The following is a 20,433-nucleotide window of genomic DNA, read 5'->3' on the forward strand; positions in this document are numbered from 1 at the left end:
TAAAGAGAGGGGCGGAGTTGTCAACTGATCACCATCTGGTGGTGAGTTGGTTCGAGTGGCGGGGGAAGCCTTTGGATAGACCTGGTAAGCCCAAACGTGTAGTTCGGGTGAACTGGGAACGTCTGGAGGAGGCCCAAGTTCAGGAGGGCTTCAACTCACACCTCCGGCGGAGCTTTTTGGGCATGCCTGTGGAGGTTGGGAACATTGAACCAGAGTGGTCGGTGTTCAAAGCCTCTATTGCCGAAGCCGCGGCGGGGAGCTGTGGTCTCAAGGTCAAAGGTGCCTCAAGGGGCGGTAACCCTCGAACCTCCTGGTGGACACCGGTGGTCAGGGAAGCCGTCCGACTGAAGAAGGAGGCCTTCAGGGATTTGTTATCCCGGGGGACTCCTGAGGCAGTTGCAAGGTACCGACAGGCCCAAAGGGCAGCAGCCTCAGCCGTGGCCGAGGCAAAGCAGAGGGTGTGGGAGAAGTTCGGAGAAGACATGGAAAAGGACTTTCGGGCGGCACCAAAGTTTTTCTGGAAAACTGTACGACACCTCAGGAGGGGGAAGTAGGGAACCATCCAAGCTGTGTACAGTAAGGATGGGACATTGTTGACCTCAAGTGATGGAGTGTTAGGGCGTTGGAAGGAACACTTTGAGGAACTCCTGAACCCGACAACTCCGCCCTCTATGTTATAGGCAGAGCTGGAGTATGACGGGGGATCGACACCAATCTCCCGGGGTGAGGTAACTGAGGTCGTCAAACAACTTCACAGTGGCAAAGCCCCAGGGGTGGATGAGATCCGCCCAGAAATGCTGAAGGCTCTGGGTGTTGAGGGACTGTCATGGTTGACACGTCTCATCAACGTTGCGTGGAAGTCGGAAACGGTACCGAAGGAGTGGCAGACCGGGGTGGTGGTTCCCCTTTTCAAAAAGGGGGATCAGAGGGTGTTTGCCAATTACAGAGGCATCACACTACTCAGCCTCCCCGGGAAAGTTTACTCTAAGGTACTCGAAAGGAGGGTCAGGCCGATTGTCGAACCTCAGATTGAGGAGGAACAATGCGGATTCCGTCCTGGTCGTGGAACGACGGATAAGCTTTTTACTCTCGCAAGTAGGCTTGGGCGGTATGACGGTATTACGGTATACCAGGGTATTTCTAAATACCGTCGGTATGATTTTCAATACCGTGACGTCACAGACTGTGCGCCAAATCACAGATGCGTTTCATTCTATTACACTGACACGGAGTTTTGATAGGGACGACATTGGTTGTAATGCACAGCACGCGCCAGCAGAGGGCAGGGGAGGGCAGTCCGTCTTTCCCGCTCTCAGAGCTCAGCACAGAGCTGAGCTGAGCAAGATGGCGGCAGCATTTGCCGGCCCCGAACTCGGACAACTAGTAAAAAAGAAAAATGCCTCTGCGCCTGTTTGGGACTATTTTGGGTTTACTCGTTGCCAGTGACTTCATCCAGCACAACGAGAGACAGAGGCACTTCTTTGGGAATGTTTAAGACGGGGTGAATGAGTGTTGACATTTTTTAATCCTATGCAACTGGTTGATGGTTTTGTAGTGGAGGTCGGACGGTTTTAAAAACAAAAGCATTAACGTGCTAAACATTCACGCGAGTAATCCAATGAATCAAATGGAAATAAGGTTTTTAACACGGGCACGGAATAATATTGCCAAACTAGTTAGTGAATATAGCAAACTTTATTCAATAAGTCAAGTATTTACTCCCGGGAAATGTTTATGTATGATGATATATTGTTAACTTAGCTCACAATGGAAACAACGTCGGACATCTACAAACGCGTCCTGTATCCGATCTCAAAATGTGCCATTTGCACAATGTGTCATGTATGCAGCCCTTGTTTTGCACTTGCGCGCATGTCGCGGCACTTTGCGAGCGTCTACCGGCTCGGGCTGCATTTTACACCGAACATATAATATACCGTTCGAAACATCTATTTGCAGCCGAACGCCACCTCGCTCAAGTCGACCCAAGTCATACCGTCATATACCGTATACCACGGTATGATGTCAGCAAGGTATGACGGTATGAAAAAAATGATACCGCCCAAGCCTACTCGCAAGGATCCTGGAGGGGGCCTGGGAGTACACTTATCCAGTCGACATGTGTTTTGTAGACTTGGAGAAGGCGTATGAACAGGTTCCCAGGGAGTTACTGTGGGAGGTGCTGCAGGAGTATGGGGTGAGGGGGTCTCTACTCAGGGCCATTCAATCTCTGTACTCCCAAAGCGAGAGCTTTGTCCGGGTCCTCGGCAGTAAGTCGGACCCATTTCCGGTGAGGGTTGGCCTCCGCCAAGGCTGCGCTTTGTCACCAATCCTGTTTGTAATATACATGGATCGGATTTCGAGGCGTAGTCGTGGGGGAGGGGGTCTGCAGTTCGGTGGACTAAGGATTGCACCACTGCTTTTTGCAGATGATGTGGTTCTGATGGCTTCATCGGTCTGCGACCTTCAGCACTCACTGGATCGGTTCGCAACCGAGTGTGAAGCGGCTGGGATGAGGATCAGCACCTCCAAATCTGAGGCCATGGTTCTCCGCAGGAAACCGATGGACTGTCCACTCCAAGTAGGGAATGAGTCCTTACCCCAAGTGAAGGAGTTCAAGTATCTCAGGGTCTTGTTCTCGAGTGAGGGAACAATGGAGCGTGAGATGGGTCGGAGAATCGGAGCAGCGGGAGCGGTACTGCAGTTGCTTTACCGCACCGTTTTGACGAAAAGGGAGCTGAGCCAGAAGGCAAAGCTCTCTGTCTACCGGGCCATTTTCGTTCCTACCCTCACCTATGGTCATGAAGGATGGGTCATGACCGAAAGAACGAGATCGCGGGTACAAGCGGCCGAGATGGGTTTTCTCCGCAGGATGGTTGGTGTCTCCCTTAGGGATAAGGTGAGAAGTTCGGGCACCTAGTTAGGATGCCACCTGAGCGCCTCCCTAGGGAGGTGTTCCAGGCACGTCCAGCTGGGAAGAGACCAAGGGGTAGACCTAGGACCAGGTGGAGGGATTATATCTCTTCGCTGGCCTGGGAGCACCTTGGGATCCCCCAGTCAGAGCTGGTTGATGAGGCCAGGGAAAAGAAAGTTTGGGGCTCTGCTGGAACCCGACCACGGATAAGCGGGAGAAGATGGATGGATGGATGGAACAAAAAAAAGAGTCTAACGGGGCGTGGTTTGCAATTCGCCCAGCCAATAGAAATAGAATAGAAATGTTCACTGTTTTATCACCAGGTTCGTACCACCTCTCTAGCAGGGACTGAAAATGGCCAAAAGAGTTCCCGGCACTGAGTAGTCCCGGCAGTGTGAACGCGACATTATTGGTACCAAAAGAACTAAAGAACCAAAGTACCAGGGAAAGTCCTGCGGTGTGAATGTGGCTATCGTGCAAATAACAACTACCATAGTACAATGCCCATACAACTGACAGCCTGATGTCAGTGTTTCCCCTAGGATGGAGTCATAGCAGCGGTGCTAAGGCATGTGGGCCCAGCATAATGTGAGCGCGGAGCGCGTGTTTTTTTTTTTTGTGTGTGCGAAGTGCGCCCCGCCAATTTTTTTCTCTGTGTCTGCCAGCACAAGAAAGGCTCTTGAGTCCTAGTACCAGGGCCGGTTCTAGCCAATTTGCTGCCCCAGGCGAGATTTCATATATAAAGAATAAATGAAAAATCTCGACAAAAGACAAATACACTACAAAAACAGAAACGTATTGACATAGGTAATATACGTCAAAATTACTTCAAATGTATTCAGTATCGTATGAACATCTTTGAACTGGGGGGCGGACGTCACATCCTCTAGGGGGGTCCGGGGGTATGCCCCCCCGGGAAGATTTTTTTGAACATTTTAAAGTAAAATGCTTCAATCTGGTGCACTTTGAGCACACAATTACTAAAGACCTGATCTAGGGGGTACAACTCTAAAACACCCATATGAAAAAGATCGGTTTACATTTTAATAATCAAATAAGTATGTGAACATAACCAATAACCTACCATTGCCAATAACAAATACATGTAATTTTTTTTATTTTTGTTGTTCATTTTTATCTTATTTTACCTAGTTAACATTTATGCATATTTTTGTATCTCATCAACTTTAAACGATATTTTTGGTTTACTGTCCTATAGTATACATTGGAATGATTTCAAACCTGATAAGATAACTTAGACTAAAATTAACTATCCAAACACTCAGAGAGTCCTTTCCCTCACTGAGCTTCTGAGAGCTCTCCTCCACCCTGGTTGTAGAAACATCTACTTCTTATATCCGTTAGCGCAGCTAGCACCAGATTCTAATAACAACAGTGCCGGTACCGGTGCGCCCTCTCTCTTTCTCTCTCCCTCGCTCGCTCTCTCGCTCCCACGCTCGCACTTTGGCTGTGAGCTGCGGGCGCCTGATAAGCCAACATCCCCTACTTTCATCACTTACAGCGCCTATGTCAAAAAATCGGCCCTGCCAGTACATACAGTGGCAATGTCTCAAGATTTAGAAAAAATACACCTACATTGAACACACAGTAACACAAATACTACAAATCCACATAACAAACAATCAAAAACGAAAAAGGGTCGCCGCTATTTGTATATAGGGGAAACACTGGATGTGCTTAAGCAGTGGTGTGGTTTCTATATGAACAATAAAGAATAAAAATAACCTTTCACAAACAGGTATTTCATAACTGCTTACAGTAAGGAAGACATTTAAACTATTATTGGCAGTCACAGGCTGCTGTAAACTAAACGGCACTCTCTCTGACAGAACACCTCACTGAGTGATTTAACTCATATGTCTAACTTTCAGGTTTCTCTTTTCAGCCGCTGACCCCATGTCGCCTCTTTATGTGCGTCGCTAAGTTCCTCGTACTACTTGTGTACTTTAAAGCGGCACGGCATCGTTTACAATTTGCGAGCGATTTTTCAAGTTGACAGTCTTTCTTGAAAAAAGTGTTGCCAAACGTTTGATTTGTAGGTATTTTTCGGTGCGCTGTGTTTCTCTTTCTCCTCGACTTCCGTGTGTGTTAATAACTGAGACTCTCGGCCTCCGTAGTGCGAAGAAAAGAACAAAGATTGTCTCTGCTGACAGGATATGAGGATATTATATGAATGGATCGTTTTTTTACTGATGCAAACACGCTACAATCGATTAGGGGTGTAACGGTTCACAAACATTTCGGTTCGGTACGTACCTCGGTTTTTAGGTCACGGTTCGTTTCGATATGTTTTCGGTACAGCAGAAAAAATTATCACAAAACATAACATATATATATATATTTTTTAATTGTTATTAAACTGTGAATAATGTATTCCAATAAATAAATATAAAATATAATAAAATAAACATTAAGGTGCAGCATTTCGATGAACTGAAATAATCTGTATTTGAACTTTACTGTACTAGTACTCACAAAACATAAACTATTAGTTTTGGGTTTTTAATTATTATTAAACTGTGAATATTCACTCAAATAAATACAAATATAATAAAATAAACATTAAGGAGCAGCATTTTGATGAACTGAAATAATCTGAATTTGAACTGTACTGTACTAGCACCAAGCAGCCAGTTTGACATTATGACTTGCTTGTCATGTCTTTTTTTAAAGAAAACTTAACTTGTCCACATTGCTTGCCGAAAGGGCAGATCTCCTGCTGTGGAGAACACCCTCTCGCTAGGGACAGAGGTAGCAAATACAGCCAGGTAGCGCTTTGCTAACATGGCAAAATAAGGATATTTGGCGTTTGTAATAGCTTTGGCTCGTTCTGAACTTTTTGCGAGTGGTGGAGGCTTAAATGCTAGTGGGAGTTGGGTTTGCACTTGAGTCATTTTTCTTTTGGTACCGGTGATATTCATGTTCGGGTGATGCCTTTTCAAATGAGTGTGCAAGTTTGATGTATTGCCAGCCGCGTAACACATTTTAGTTGAACAATGCCAACAAACAGCTTTGGTTCGGTCCACCTGTCTTTGTCCGTCATCCTTGTACGTAACTGCGAAACCAAAATGTTCCCAAACCGGAGACTTCAATGATGCTGGAGGATTTTCGAGCTCAACTTTATCTGCGTCCGCCATTTCGACAGTTCCTCAAATTACTGACTAAATTTGAACGCATCCCTGTGACCAGCTCTCATAGTATGCCTCTCGTCCAATGAAAATGAAAGTTGCTCGCTCGCTCTGACGCGTTGAACCCAATGTGAGCAAATTACTCTGAATGCTGTGACGCAGCAGGTGAGATTACTTCCAAAAAGTTGTTCACGAACTTCACGTTCTCAATTTTTTACGTTTAACGTTATATTCGTTCGGTACACACGTGTACCGAACCAAAGGGCCCATACCGAATAATTTCGTACGGGTACGTGTACCGTTACACCCCTACAATCGATGCATCGCAAGTTCAACCCAAACGGTAGCCGATGTGCACTCTTTCAACCGGTGCACTCGCATCTTGAACGTTTATGCCGGTGCACCGATGCGAATCGGTGAATCTTAACATCCCTAGTCCATAGGGCTGCTCGATTATGGCAACAATCATAATCTCGATTATTTGGGTAAATAATTGATATCACGATTATTAAAAACGATTATCCATTTACTTTGAAAACATCAATTTATTGAAAATAAAAATGTGAACAGTATGTTTTTAACAGTCGATTACCCTGAACTTTAAGTATAATTCAACTGAAAAACCCAAAAAATAATATAAATAAAACATTTTTTTGATTATGTTGTTTTCATAATCGTTGCAAGCCAAAATCGTAATTGCGATTTAAAATACGATTTAATTGAGCAGCCCTACTAGCAAAGGTGAAGCCATTTTGGCGAGCTTGTATTTTACGTCATAATTTTACGTCATGCGATCGGCATTTTTAGAGAGCACTGATCGATCGGCATAGAGTGAGTATCGGCCAATATCGATCGGCGGCCGATTGATCGGAGCATCCCTAACAGTAATGAACACTTAAAACTAGGGCTGTCAAACGCAATTTTTTTATTTTAACGTGCCATTAACGCATGTGTATTTGTCCTCGGCCCGCCCCGTAGTTTCAGAGCCCAAAGGCTTGACGTTATTGTTGTTGTTATTAGTTGGATGGTGGGAGATTCTAGCGAGAGATATGAATACAAAAAAAGGTGTTTTAAACAGCAAGCCAAGCACACAGCTGATGCTGACAACCACGCTTGAAAGTTTGCCGGGGAGACACGTGGACACGGTGTCTACAAGCAGCAAGCTTTCAACAGCGATAGCTAAATGGGTGGCTATAGCTTAAAATTGTTGAGGACGAGGGGCTGCGTTAGATCATTCGGATCGTATCCAACATGTCGACTGCACATCACAGCGCATTATTTTGACGCGCAGTGGGAACTTCAGTCTCATGCTTTACTGAAGATGAAGACAGAGGAGCGGCATTTCGCAGACAACTGTTAAACAATACTTTCTTAATACATCTCGACTCAAGTCTGGCTTGATTGTCTCAGGCCTATTTTACAGCAGAGAGGACGCTGGCGTAGACTGTTCGCCGCTTCTCCGGCTGTACTTAGTAGTGTTTTCGTTTTGTTTGTTGTTCTTTGCCGGCTCTATTGTCGGCCTCATACTCAGCCGTGTATCACATATCTTCACGTTCTATATGAACACGTCTTTACACCTAATTCCTCTGGTCTTTTACCTGTATGCAGCAACTGCTACATCAGCTATTGTAACTAGCTGTAGCAGCTACATCGGCTCCAGGCTAGGTTTGCTCTGTCCTGCCTCCCCTGTGTGTCTCGGCTCTGGATCACCCATCGCTGACTCTAGATCACCCATCGCTGACTCTGGATCACCCATCGACAACTCTACCCTGTGCCATCATCACTACTGAGTGCTCGAGCAACCCACGGCTGCTTACCGGTGCGGTTAGCCCTCGCTGGCTAGCTCCGCTGCATCTCTTCGGCTGGGGCCTCTGCTACCCTCCACAGAAAATATCTGGATTATCCGTCTCCCCCAGTGCATGAGTTTTGTTCCAGGACAACATTTTAACTATCCCGGAGTGGTCAGCTTTTTGGTTGGGACCATCTTCTCCCAGCTGGCAATCAGCTAACGTAGCATCGTGCTTGCATACCACTGGCTTTACAATGCTGAAATATTCCACCACACAATTTGTTAATCTCAATAGTTGTATAATGCAACCTCTATGCTTAGCAGTCATCAAAAAGCTTGGTCTGTTACTTTGCAGACCCCGGTACATCCATAGAGGCTCCCGGCATGGTTTCTGTCAAGCCACACCCCCAGGCTATGTTTACCTGCAGAAGCCCCGCTCCCTCGACTTATCCAGTCGACATGTGTTTTGTAGACTTGGAGAAGGCGTATGAACAGGTTCCCAGGGAGTTACTGTGGGAGGTGCTGCAGGAGTATGGGGTGAGGGGGTCTCTACTCAGGGCCATTCAATCTCTGTACTCCCAAAGCGAGAGCTTTGTCCGGGTCCTCGGCAGTAAGTCGGACACATTTCCGGTGAGGGTTGGCCTCCGCCAAGGCTGCGCTTTGTCACCAATCCTGTTTGTAATATACATGGATCGGATTTCGAGGCGTAGTCGTGGGGGAGGGGGTCTGCAGTTCGGTGGACTAAGGATTGCACCACTGCTTTTTGCAGATGATGTGGTTCTGATGGCTTCATCGGTCTGCGACCTTCAGCACTCACTGGATCGGTTCGCAACCGAGTGTGAAGCGGCTGGGATGAGGATCAGCACCTCCAAATCTGAGGCCATGGTTCTCCGCAGGAAACCGATGGACTGTCCACTCCAAGTAGGGAATGAGTCCTTACCCCAAGTGAAGGAGTTCAAGTATCTCAGGGTCTTGTTCTCGAGTGAGGGAACAATGGAGCGTGAGATGGGTCGGAGAATCGGAGCAGCGGGAGCGGTACTGCAGTTGCTTTACCGCACCGTTTTGACGAAAAGGGAGCTGAGCCAGAAGGCAAAGCTCTCTGTCTACCGGGCCATTTTCGTTCCTACCCTCACCTATGGTCATGAAGGATGGGTCATGACCGAAAGAACGAGATCGCGGGTACAAGCGGCCGAGATGGGTTTTCTCCGCAGGATGGTTGGTGTCTCCCTTAGGGATAAGGTGAGAAGTTCGGGCACCTAGTTAGGATGCCACCTGAGCGCCTCCCTAGGGAGGTGTTCCAGGCACGTCCAGCTGGGAAGAGACCAAGGGGTAGACCTAGGACCAGGTGGAGGGATTATATCTCTTCGCTGGCCTGGGAGCACCTTGGGATCCCCCAGTCAGAGCTGGTTGATGAGGCCAGGGAAAAGAAAGTTTGGGGCTCTGCTGGAACCCGACCACGGATAAGCGGGAGAAGATGGATGGATGGATGGAACAAAAAAAAGAGTCTAACGGGGCGTGGTTTGCAATTCGCCCAGCCAATAGAAATAGAATAGAAATGTTCACTGTTTTATCACCAGGTTCGTACCACCTCTCTAGCAGGGACTGAAAATGGCCAAAAGAGTTCCCGGCACTGAGTAGTCCCGGCAGTGTGAACGCGACATTATTGGTACCAAAAGAACTAAAGAACCAAAGTACCAGGGAAAGTCCTGCGGTGTGAATGTGGCTATCGTGCAAATAACAACTACCATAGTACAATGCCCATACAACTGACAGCCTGATGTCAGTGTTTCCCCTAGGATGGAGTCATAGCAGCGGTGCTAAGGCATGTGGGCCCAGCATAATGTGAGCGCGGAGCGCGTGTTTTTTTTTTTTGTGTGTGCGAAGTGCGCCCCGCCAATTTTTTTCTCTGTGTCTGCCAGCACAAGAAAGGCTCTTGAGTCCTAGTACCAGGGCCGGTTCTAGCCAATTTGCTGCCCCAGGCGAGATTTCATATATAAAGAATAAATGAAAAATCTCGACAAAAGACAAATACACTACAAAAACAGAAACGTATTGACATAGGTAATATACGTCAAAATTACTTCAAATGTATTCAGTATCGTATGAACATCTTTGAATTGGGGGGCGGACGTCACATCCTCTAGGGGGGTCCGGGGGTATGCCCCCCCGGGAAGATTTTTTTGAACATTTTAAAGTAAAATGCCTCAATCTGGTGCACTTTGAGCACACAATTACTAAAGACCTGATCTAGGGGGTACAACTCTAAAACACCCATATGAAAAAGATCGGTTTACATTTTAATAATCAAATAAGTATGTGAACATAACCAATAACCTACCATTGCCAATAACAAATACATGTAATTTTTTTTATTTTTGTTGTTCATTTTTATCTTATTTTACCTAGTTAACATTTATGCATATTTTTGTATCTCATCAACTTTAAACGATATTTTTGGTTTACTGTCCTATAGTATACATTGGAATGATTTCAAACCTGATAAGATAACTTAGACTAAAATTAACTATCCAAACACTCAGAGAGTCCTTTCCCTCACTGAGCTTCTGAGAGCTCTCCTCCACCCTGGTTGTAGAAACATCTACTTCTTATATCCGTTAGCGCAGCTAGCACCAGATTCTAATAACAACAGTGCCGGTACCGGTGCGCCCTCTCTCTTTCTCTCTCCCTCGCTCGCTCTCTCGCTCCCACGCTCGCACTTTGGCTGTGAGCTGCGGGCGCCTGATAAGCCAACATCCCCTACTTTCATCACTTACAGCGCCTATGTCAAAAAATCGGCCCTGCCAGTACATACAGTGGCAATGTCTCAAGATTTAGAAAAAATACACCTACATTGAACACACAGTAACACAAATACTACAAATCCACATAACAAACAATCAAAAACGAAAAAGGGTCGCCGCTATTTGTATATAGGGGAAACACTGGATGTGCTTAAGCAGTGGTGTGGTTTCTATATGAACAATAAAGAATAAAAATAACCTTTCACAAACAGGTATTTCATAACTGCTTACAGTAAGGAAGACATTTAAACTATTATTGGCAGTCACAGGCTGCTGTAAACTAAACGGCACTCTCTCTGACAGAACACCTCACTGAGTGATTTAACTCATATGTCTAACTTTCAGGTTTCTCTTTTCAGCCGCTGACCCCATGTCGCCTCTTTATGTGCGTCGCTAAGTTCCTCGTACTACTTGTGTACTTTAAAGCGGCACGGCATCGTTTACAATTTGCGAGCGATTTTTCAAGTTGACAGTCTTTCTTGAAAAAAGTGTTGCCAAACGTTTGATTTGTAGGTATTTTTCGGTGCGCTGTGTTTCTCTTTCTCCTCGACTTCCGTGTGTGTTAATAACTGAGACTCTCGGCCTCCGTAGTGCGAAGCAAAGAACAAAGATTGTCTCTGCTGACAGGATATGAGGATATTATATGAATGGATCGTTTTTTTACTGATGCAAACACGCTACAATCGATTAGGGGTGTAACGGTTCACAAACATTTCGGTTCGGTACGTACCTCGGTTTTTAGGTCACGGTTCGTTTCGATATGTTTTCGGTACAGCAGAAAAAATTATCACAAAACATAACATATATATATATATTTTTTAATTGTTATTAAACTGTGAATAATGTATTCCAATAAATAAATATAAAATATAATAAAATAAACATTAAGGTGCAGCATTTCGATGAACTGAAATAATCTGTATTTGAACTTTACTGTACTAGTACTCACAAAACATAAACTATTAGTTTTGGGTTTTTAATTATTATTAAACTGTGAATATTCACTCAAATAAATACAAATATAATAAAATAAACATTAAGGAGCAGCATTTTGATGAACTGAAATAATCTGAATTTGAACTGTACTGTACTAGCACCAAGCAGCCAGTTTGACATTATGACTTGCTTGTCATGTCTTTTTTTAAAGAAAACTTAACTTGTCCACATTGCTTGCCGAAAGGGCAGATCTCCTGCTGTGGAGAACACCCTCTCGCTAGGGACAGAGGTAGCAAATACAGCCAGGTAGCGCTTTGCTAACATGGCAAAATAAGGATATTTGGCGTTTGTAATAGCTTTGGCTCGTTCTGAACTTTTTGCGAGTGGTGGAGGCTTAAATGCTAGTGGGAGTTGGGTTTGCACTTGAGTCATTTTTCTTTTGGTACCGGTGATATTCATGTTCGGGTGATGCCTTTTCAAATGAGTGTGCAAGTTTGATGTATTGCCAGCCGCGTAACACATTTTAGTTGAACAATGCCAACAAACAGCTTTGGTTCGGTCCACCTGTCTTTGTCCGTCATCCTTGTACGTAACTGCGAAACCAAAATGTTCCCAAACCGGAGACTTCAATGATGCTGGAGGATTTTCGAGCTCAACTTTATCTGCGTCCGCCATTTCGACAGTTCCTCAAATTACTGACTAAATTTGAACGCATCCCTGTGACCAGCTCTCATAGTATGCCTCTCGTCCAATGAAAATGAAAGTTGCTCGCTCGCTCTGACGCGTTGAACCCAATGTGAGCAAATTACTCTGAATGCTGTGACGCAGCAGGTGAGATTACTTCCAAAAAGTTGTTCACGAACTTCACGTTCTCAATTTTTTACGTTTAACGTTATATTCGTTCGGTACACACGTGTACCGAACCAAAGGGCCCATACCGAATAATTTCGTACGGGTACGTGTACCGTTACACCCCTACAATCGATGCATCGCAAGTTCAACCCAAACGGTAGCCGATGTGCACTCTTTCAACCGGTGCACTCGCATCTTGAACGTTTATGCCGGTGCACCGATGCGAATCGGTGAATCTTAACATCCCTAGTCCATAGGGCTGCTCGATTATGGCAACAATCATAATCTCGATTATTTGGGTAAATAATTGATATCACGATTATTAAAAACGATTATCCATTTACTTTGAAAACATCAATTTATTGAAAATAAAAATGTGAACAGTATGTTTTTAACAGTCGATTACCCTGAACTTTAAGTATAATTCAACTGAAAAACCCAAAAAATAATATAAATAAAACATTTTTTTGATTATGTTGTTTTCATAATCGTTGCAAGCCAAAATCGTAATTGCGATTTAAAATACGATTTAATTGAGCAGCCCTACTAGCAAAGGTGAAGCCATTTTGGCGAGCTTGTATTTTACGTCATAATTTTACGTCATGCGATCGGCATTTTTAGAGAGCACTGATCGATCGGCATAGAGTGAGTATCGGCCAATATCGATCGGCGGCCGATTGATCGGAGCATCCCTAACAGTAATGAACACTTAAAACTAGGGCTGTCAAACGCAATTTTTTTATTTTAACGTGCCATTAACGCATGTGTATTTGTCCTCGGCCCGCCCCGTAGTTTCAGAGCCCAAAGGCTTGACGTTATTGTTGTTGTTATTAGTTGGATGGTGGGAGATTCTAGCGAGAGATATGAATACAAAAAAAGGTGTTTTAAACAGCAAGCCAAGCACACAGCTGATGCTGACAACCACGCTTGAAAGTTTGCCGGGGAGACACGTGGACACGGTGTCTACAAGCAGCAAGCTTTCAACAGCGATAGCTAAATGGGTGGCTATAGCTTAAAATTGTTGAGGACGAGGGGCTGCGTTAGATCATTCGGATCGTATCCAACATGTCGACTGCACATCACAGCGCATTATTTTGACGCGCAGTGGGAACTTCAGTCTCATGCTTTACTGAAGATGAAGACAGAGGAGCGGCATTTCGCAGACAACTGTTAAACAATACTTTCTTAATACATCTCGACTCAAGTCTGGCTTGATTGTCTCAGGCCTATTTTACAGCAGAGAGGACGCTGGCGTAGACTGTTCGCCGCTTCTCCGGCTGTACTTAGTAGTGTTTTCGTTTTGTTTGTTGTTCTTTGCCGGCTCTATTGTCGGCCTCATACTCAGCCGTGTATCACATATCTTCACGTTCTATATGAACACGTCTTTACACCTAATTCCTCTGGTCTTTTACCTGTATGCAGCAACTGCTACATCAGCTATTGTAACTAGCTGTAGCAGCTACATCGGCTCCAGGCTAGGTTTGCTCTGTCCTGCCTCCCCTGTGTGTCTCGGCTCTGGATCACCCATCGCTGACTCTAGATCACCCATCGCTGACTCTGGATCACCCATCGACAACTCTACCCTGTGCCATCATCACTACTGAGTGCTCGAGCAACCCACGGCTGCTTACCGGTGCGGTTAGCCCTCGCTGGCTAGCTCCGCTGCATCTCTTCGGCTGGGGCCTCTGCTACCCTCCACAGAAAATATCTGGATTATCCGTCTCCCCCAGTGCATGAGTTTTGTTCCAGGACAACATTTTAACTATCCCGGAGTGGTCAGCTTTTTGGTTGGGACCATCTTCTCCCAGCTGGCAATCAGCTAACGTAGCATCGTGCTTGCATACCACTGGCTTTACAATGCTGAAATATTCCACCACACAATTTGTTAATCTCAATAGTTGTATAATGCAACCTCTATGCTTAGCAGTCATCAAAAAGCTTGGTCTGTTACTTTGCAGACCCCGGTACATCCATAGAGGCTCCCGGCATGGTTTCTGTCAAGCCACACCCCCAGGCTATGTTTACCTGCAGAAGCCCCGCTCCATGGGTCGGGGTGGTGGGCTGGCTGTTACCCGCAGAGCGAAAATCCTGATAAAACAATTCCCTGTTGTAAATACAACCTCATTTGAGTATATTGCCTTTTCATTGGCCGGCTCATCACAGCTACAGGTTGTCCTCATATACCGCCCCCCAAAAGCCTCCGCCATCTTCATGTCTGAGTTCGCTGAGCAGCTCACCTCTGTCTGCTCCAGATCTCCATCCACATTACTGCTTGGTGACTTCAACATCCATGTCGACCCTCCAGTACATGCACCTTTGCCTCTGAATTTATTTCACTACTCGACTGCTTCAACCTCACACAGCACATCCAAGGCCCCACCCACACCAAAGGTCACACGCTGGACTTAGTGTGCTCTATTGGCACCCTTCCCTCTCATCGCCAATGCCTGGACCTAGCTGTTGCGGACCACCATGCCATACTATTTTCTGTTCCTGTCCTCCTGCCCATGCAGCGTGCAAAACGCACCATCGCATTCAGGAACACCAAAACACTGAGTGCACCAGCACGATAGCATTCCACCTAGCCTCCATTCCCCTTACCACCACAGTGCATGGCCTGGTTGCTCGCTACAACACAGCTCTATCCCTCAGCCTTGACTCTCTAGCCCCCCTCAACACCCGGACTGTCTCCTTTACCCGTTCGGCCCCTTGGTTCACCACTGATCTCCGCACCCTGAAGGCTTCTGGTTGTCGGCCAGAGAGACTCAAAAAAAGAACTGGCCTCACCGTCCACCGTGAAGCCTATATGGACCATGTAAAGTCCTACAAAGAAGCCCTCTCCCGGGCTAGGTCTTCGTACTACTCCACCCTCATTGGCAACCAACAATGCCAACCGAGAAAGCTGTTCACCACCATAAACCGGCTTCTCCGCCCCCTCGACCCCCCCCCCCATCCTCCAGGTGCTCTCGACCTCTGCTCGAAATTCGTACCGAAGTCGATTCCATCCACCAGCAGCTTCTGGTGCCTGCCCGCCCCTGATTCCAACCTCTCCCCAGCTGCAAGGATACTATTCGCCCATCTAGGTGCAGCCTCTCCACCTTCTCCCCAGTGGATGCCCTCCTAATAACCAAGCTGGTTACAAAGGCCAAGACATCAACCTGCTCTCTACCCCATGCCCACAGCCTTGGTCAAGGCAGCCCTACCCACCATCTGCCCCATCATAGTTGACATAGTGAACTTATCCCTGTCTTCTGGCACAGTCCAACCCTGCCTCAAAACTGCCTCAGTCTCTCCTATCCTGAAGAAGCCTAGATAAAACCCTGAGGGACCTGAAAAACCACCGGCCGATCTCAAACCTTCCATTCCTCAGTAAAATCTTGGAAAGAGCAGTTGCTGCACAACTCCAACACACCATGTCCAACCATGAGCTGTATGAACCCCTTCAGTCTGGCTTCAGACCCCAGCACAGCACAGAGACTGCCCTCATTAAAATAAACAATCTCCTCATCGCATCTGATCCTGGCCTCCTCAGCATTCTCATCCTCCTGGACCTCTCTGCAGCCTTCGATACTATATCCCATACCATCCACCTCAGCCACCTGTCTGACTACCTTGGCCTCAGTGACACAGCTCTTGCCTGGTTCGAGTCCTACCTCTCTAACAGGAAACACTTTGTCACCATCAGTGACTGCAGCTCCCATCCAGTCACAGTCAACCAAGGTGTACCTCAAGGCTCTGTGCTTGGACCCCTCCTATTCACCATCTACATGCTACCACTTGGTCAAATCATCCGCCAACATGGTCTCAGCTTTCACTCTTATGCTGATGACACACAGCTCTATCTCTGCACCAAACCGTCCACTCAGCACCCCCCTCAATCCCTTGTCAACTGCCTACAGGACATCAAAAACTGGATGTCATCAAACCTGCTCCAAATCAACAGTAATAAAACAGAGCTCATGGTTGTGGCTCCAAAGGCGCAGCTCCAGAAGGTTGGAGACCTGCTTCTCTCCATTGACGGCTGCTCCATCTCCCCGTCCACTGAAGTCCGCAACCTGGGAGTCATCCTGGACACCACCCTCTCTTTCCAGGCGCACATCAAATCTGTTACGAAATCCGCCTTCTACCATCTCAGAAACATTGCCAGACTCCGGCCTTCACTCTCTGACTCTGTGGCAGAAACACTTGTACACACCTTCATCACATCCTGTCTGGACTACTGCAATGGAGTCCTGTCCAGGGTTACCAGCAAAACCCTGGCCAGGCTCCAATACGTCCAGAACTCTGCCGCCAGGCTTCTCCACCCGCACCAAGCCATGGCAACATATCACCCCCACCCTCATCCACCTACACTGGCTGCCGGTCAAATCCCGGATTCAGTACCAAACACTCCTCCTCAAGTACAAGTCCCTCCATACCCTCGCCCCCCAGTACTTATCGGACCTCCTCCATCCTACACCCCTTCTCGGAGTCTGCAGTCCTCAGACACGGGCCTGCTCTCCATCCCCTGCTCTCGCCTCCGAACTGTTGGTGACAGCCCTACTTAAAACATTAAAATGTGTCAAGCGTAACAGTGCCAGATTTAGCTTTGAGCTAATTTCCATCCGCAGTCCTTCACATAAAACATTTAAGAAAATTACATTTGACAAACCTAGCAAAAGCTAAATACATGATATGCAATAAGTGCAAAAGAGCAAGAGCAGCATACACAAATATGTATGACATGGTAATACAATATAGCAGCAACGACATGTAAAGTGCAAGAGAAGATACAAGAGCTATATAAAGTGCAAGAGGAGATACCCCTGTATTAAAGTGCATTTAGCGCTGATTGCACGTTTGTTTGTTTCTCAACCATTCTTTGAGTTGACTAAAAAAAACTATTGAGAGTGGGACAATCCCATATCTTAGTTGGGAGGCTATTCCACAAAGAGCTGCCTTTTAATGGAGAGGAAATTTTGTCCAAAAGTAGTCAGTCTACGGTGGACCTCACAGTAGGGCTGTACCCGAATATCCGTTCGTTGGAGTACTATTCGCGTTTCAATTTCGTTATTCGTTTTTTTCTTTTAGCTTTTCTTTTTTTTTTGTATCTCCAATATCAACTTAAGAGCTTGTGCCTCTTCGGGGGGTGCTAACACTTAACCATAAACTTTATTGTTTTCTTTCTCCGTCTTTATAGGCTATGTAGATATGACTTTTCTCCGTTAATCTCCGTCACGTTGTTTCCATAGCAACAACAACTTCCTGTAAACAGCGCTAACTCTCCTTAAAAATAAAAGCCTGTCCATAAAAAATAGGAAGCCAAGCCAAATTACACTTAACCCTCCGGTATCACTGTGGATGTTTTTGTCCATATGGGTCATTTTTCACTTTTCATTTTGCAATAACTTTGGTTTTGTTGGTGCAAATGGCCAGATTTTTTGTAACAAGGCTATTTGTTTTCCAAAAAATACATATCTGGCAAAATGGATTTTTTTGCATTATTAGTTTTTGCACAAAGTCAGATTGAACAAAAAAGTTACATATTAGTCATTCGGGACAAAAATGTCCACTTCCAAAAACTACTCTAAAATGACAACAGATTAATATTTTTTTTAACTTATTGGGGTTAAATCTTTCAATCAACTTCAGTCCTGATAAAAAATACCAAATGTTAAATTATGTTCAGGATTTTAACCCTTGGACTGCCAGTTTGAAAACATGATTTTGCGTTTTCTATGAAAAACATGCAAAAAAAGGCAGTTATTTTCCATATAATGAATGTTGGGGGGATGGCTTTTTTTTATATTATCATTTGAACAATGACAACTATTCTCATGAATATTAAACACAACAACCTCTGAACATTACAAATATTTGCCTCAATTCAACCTGGAACCTCTCTCTGTGTGTGTGTGTGTGTGTGTGTGTGTGTGTGTGTGTGTGTGTGTGTGTGTGTGTGTGTGTGTGTGTGTGTGTGTGTGTGTGTGTGTGTGTGTGTGTGTGTGTGTGTGTGTGTGTGTGTGTGTGTGTGTGTGTGTGTGTGTGTGTGTGTGTGTGTGTGTGTGTGTGTGTGTGTGTGTGTGTGTGTGTGTGTGTGTGTGTGTGGACAACAATATACAGTAGATTTGGTTTACAGCAAGTCGCAGTTTTCGCCTCATATCTTTCTTTATTTTTCTCTCATTCCCAAACTCATACACACTCGTACATATTAAACCTCCTTATACCTTGTGTGTGAGTGATTGTGTGTTAGAATGAGACAGGAGTAAGTTTGCCCTCATGGCGTTTTGTTTTTCATTTTTGCTGTTTCATGTGCCTTAGAGGTAAACAGATGTATGATCTTGACCCAGCTTGACCTCAATGTTTTGAATGGTTTGGAACTTCAAAGTCCTTTGATAATGTCTCTTTAGCAAAGAGACATACACAGCCATACATACAGTCCTTGAAGTAAATAAAAACACCTGGCTGCAAAGCCAAAGCTTCAAATATGTGTAGTTTGGCTGGATGGTCATTTCATTCCTGTGTTACGCAACAAGCAGTAAGATGAAGAGGAGCTTCTCTGTGGGACAAGAGGTCTCATGCAGCCCGTAACTTCAGCTGCAGAACTCATCCTCTGAAACAGAAACACCCTGAGAAGGATAATCTGGTGTGGATCTGAACTGTGCTTGAAAGGAGTCAGCACAAAGATAAAAAGATAAAACACTTTTTTGCCAAACATGAGAAGGAGAATCTGATGTGGAGTTTGTGGTGGAGTCAGATCCTTCTTCGTCCGACCCTTCCCCTGAAAGTGGAGAGGACACAGAGGATCCCATCCCGTAGCTGCGCTACATGCCTCTGCACTATCCTATCCGGAGGATCGTGTCCATCATGGGTGGACATCAAAACATTTTCAAATCTGGTTTCCCTCTCACTAGGAAACGCCGCGCGACATTCCTGCTGCCAGAGGTTTGGTTTCAGGGCCCACACGTTATGCCATTACGAGTGGCATAAATAAGAATTCATGACTTGGAATCCTTCTTTGATTTATTCTTTACCCCTGAGATCATCAGCAGTATTGTTGACATGACAAACCTGCATGGGGGACGTTCAGTGGCAAACTGGAGGGATGTTGATGCCACAGATGTTTGAGCAAACATTGGATAGGATAGTGCAGAGGAATGTAGCGCAGCTACGGGATGGGATCCTCTGTGTCCTCTCCACTTTCAGGGGAAGGGTCAGACGAAGAACGATCAGACTCCAACACAAACATCTGATTATTTCTCTAAGCATGGCTTCACGTGGCGGCGCAACAAATATTCTTGTTACTCCTGGGGCAATCTCTGGTGCTATCATCCCCTTTGTGGTGTGATGGAGGAGGGGATCACTAAGCTCTTTAGTGACCATCAGGCTTTTTCCATCTCAAAGGTTTTGTTGTCCTTCATACATCTCAACCTCATCACCATCGTGTTGTTCCTCAGGAGCTCCTCTGCAGCTCCTCTGCAGCTCCTCAACCTCCTCAGCAAAGGACCTCATCGATTCCTCTGTATCAACGTGGGATTCAGGGCAGAATTGTTCCTTCTTCTCTGCCCCCATCCGATAAATGAACTGTTAAGGCAAACTGTTTGGCAAAAAAGTGTTTTATCCTTGTGCTGACTCCTTTCAAGCACAGTTTAGATCCACACCAGATTCTCCTTCTCAGGGTGTTTCTGTTTCAGAGGATGAGTCCTGCAGCTGAAGTTACGGGCTGCATGAGACCTCTTGTCCCAAAGAGAAGCTCCTCTTCATCTTACTGCTTGTTGCGTATCACAGGAATGAAATGACCATCCAGCCAAACTACACATATTTGAAGCTTTGGCTTTGCAGCCAGGTGCTTTTATTTACTTCAAGGACTGTATGTATCACTGTGCATGTTTGTTTGCTAAAGAGACATTATCAAAGGACTTTGAAGTTCCAAACAATTCAAAACATCGATGTCAAGCTGGGTCAAGATCATACATCTGTTTACCTCAAAGACACATGAAACAGCACAAATGA

The 20,433-nt window shown here is 45.5% G+C and overlaps 1 protein-coding gene across 2 annotated transcripts in view; it reads left to right on the top strand.

Annotated features, from left to right (window-relative positions):
- The window catches only part of rrn3 (RRN3 homolog, RNA polymerase I transcription factor), a 77,252-nt gene that overhangs the window by 25,728 nt on the left and 31,091 nt on the right, over positions 1 to 20,433 (top strand). The gene's annotated exons all lie outside the window — the stretch shown is intronic.

This window comes from Notothenia rossii (assembly GCF_949606895.1).
Source record: "Notothenia rossii genome assembly, chromosome: 8".
NCBI lineage: Eukaryota > Metazoa > Chordata > Actinopteri > Perciformes > Nototheniidae > Notothenia > Notothenia rossii.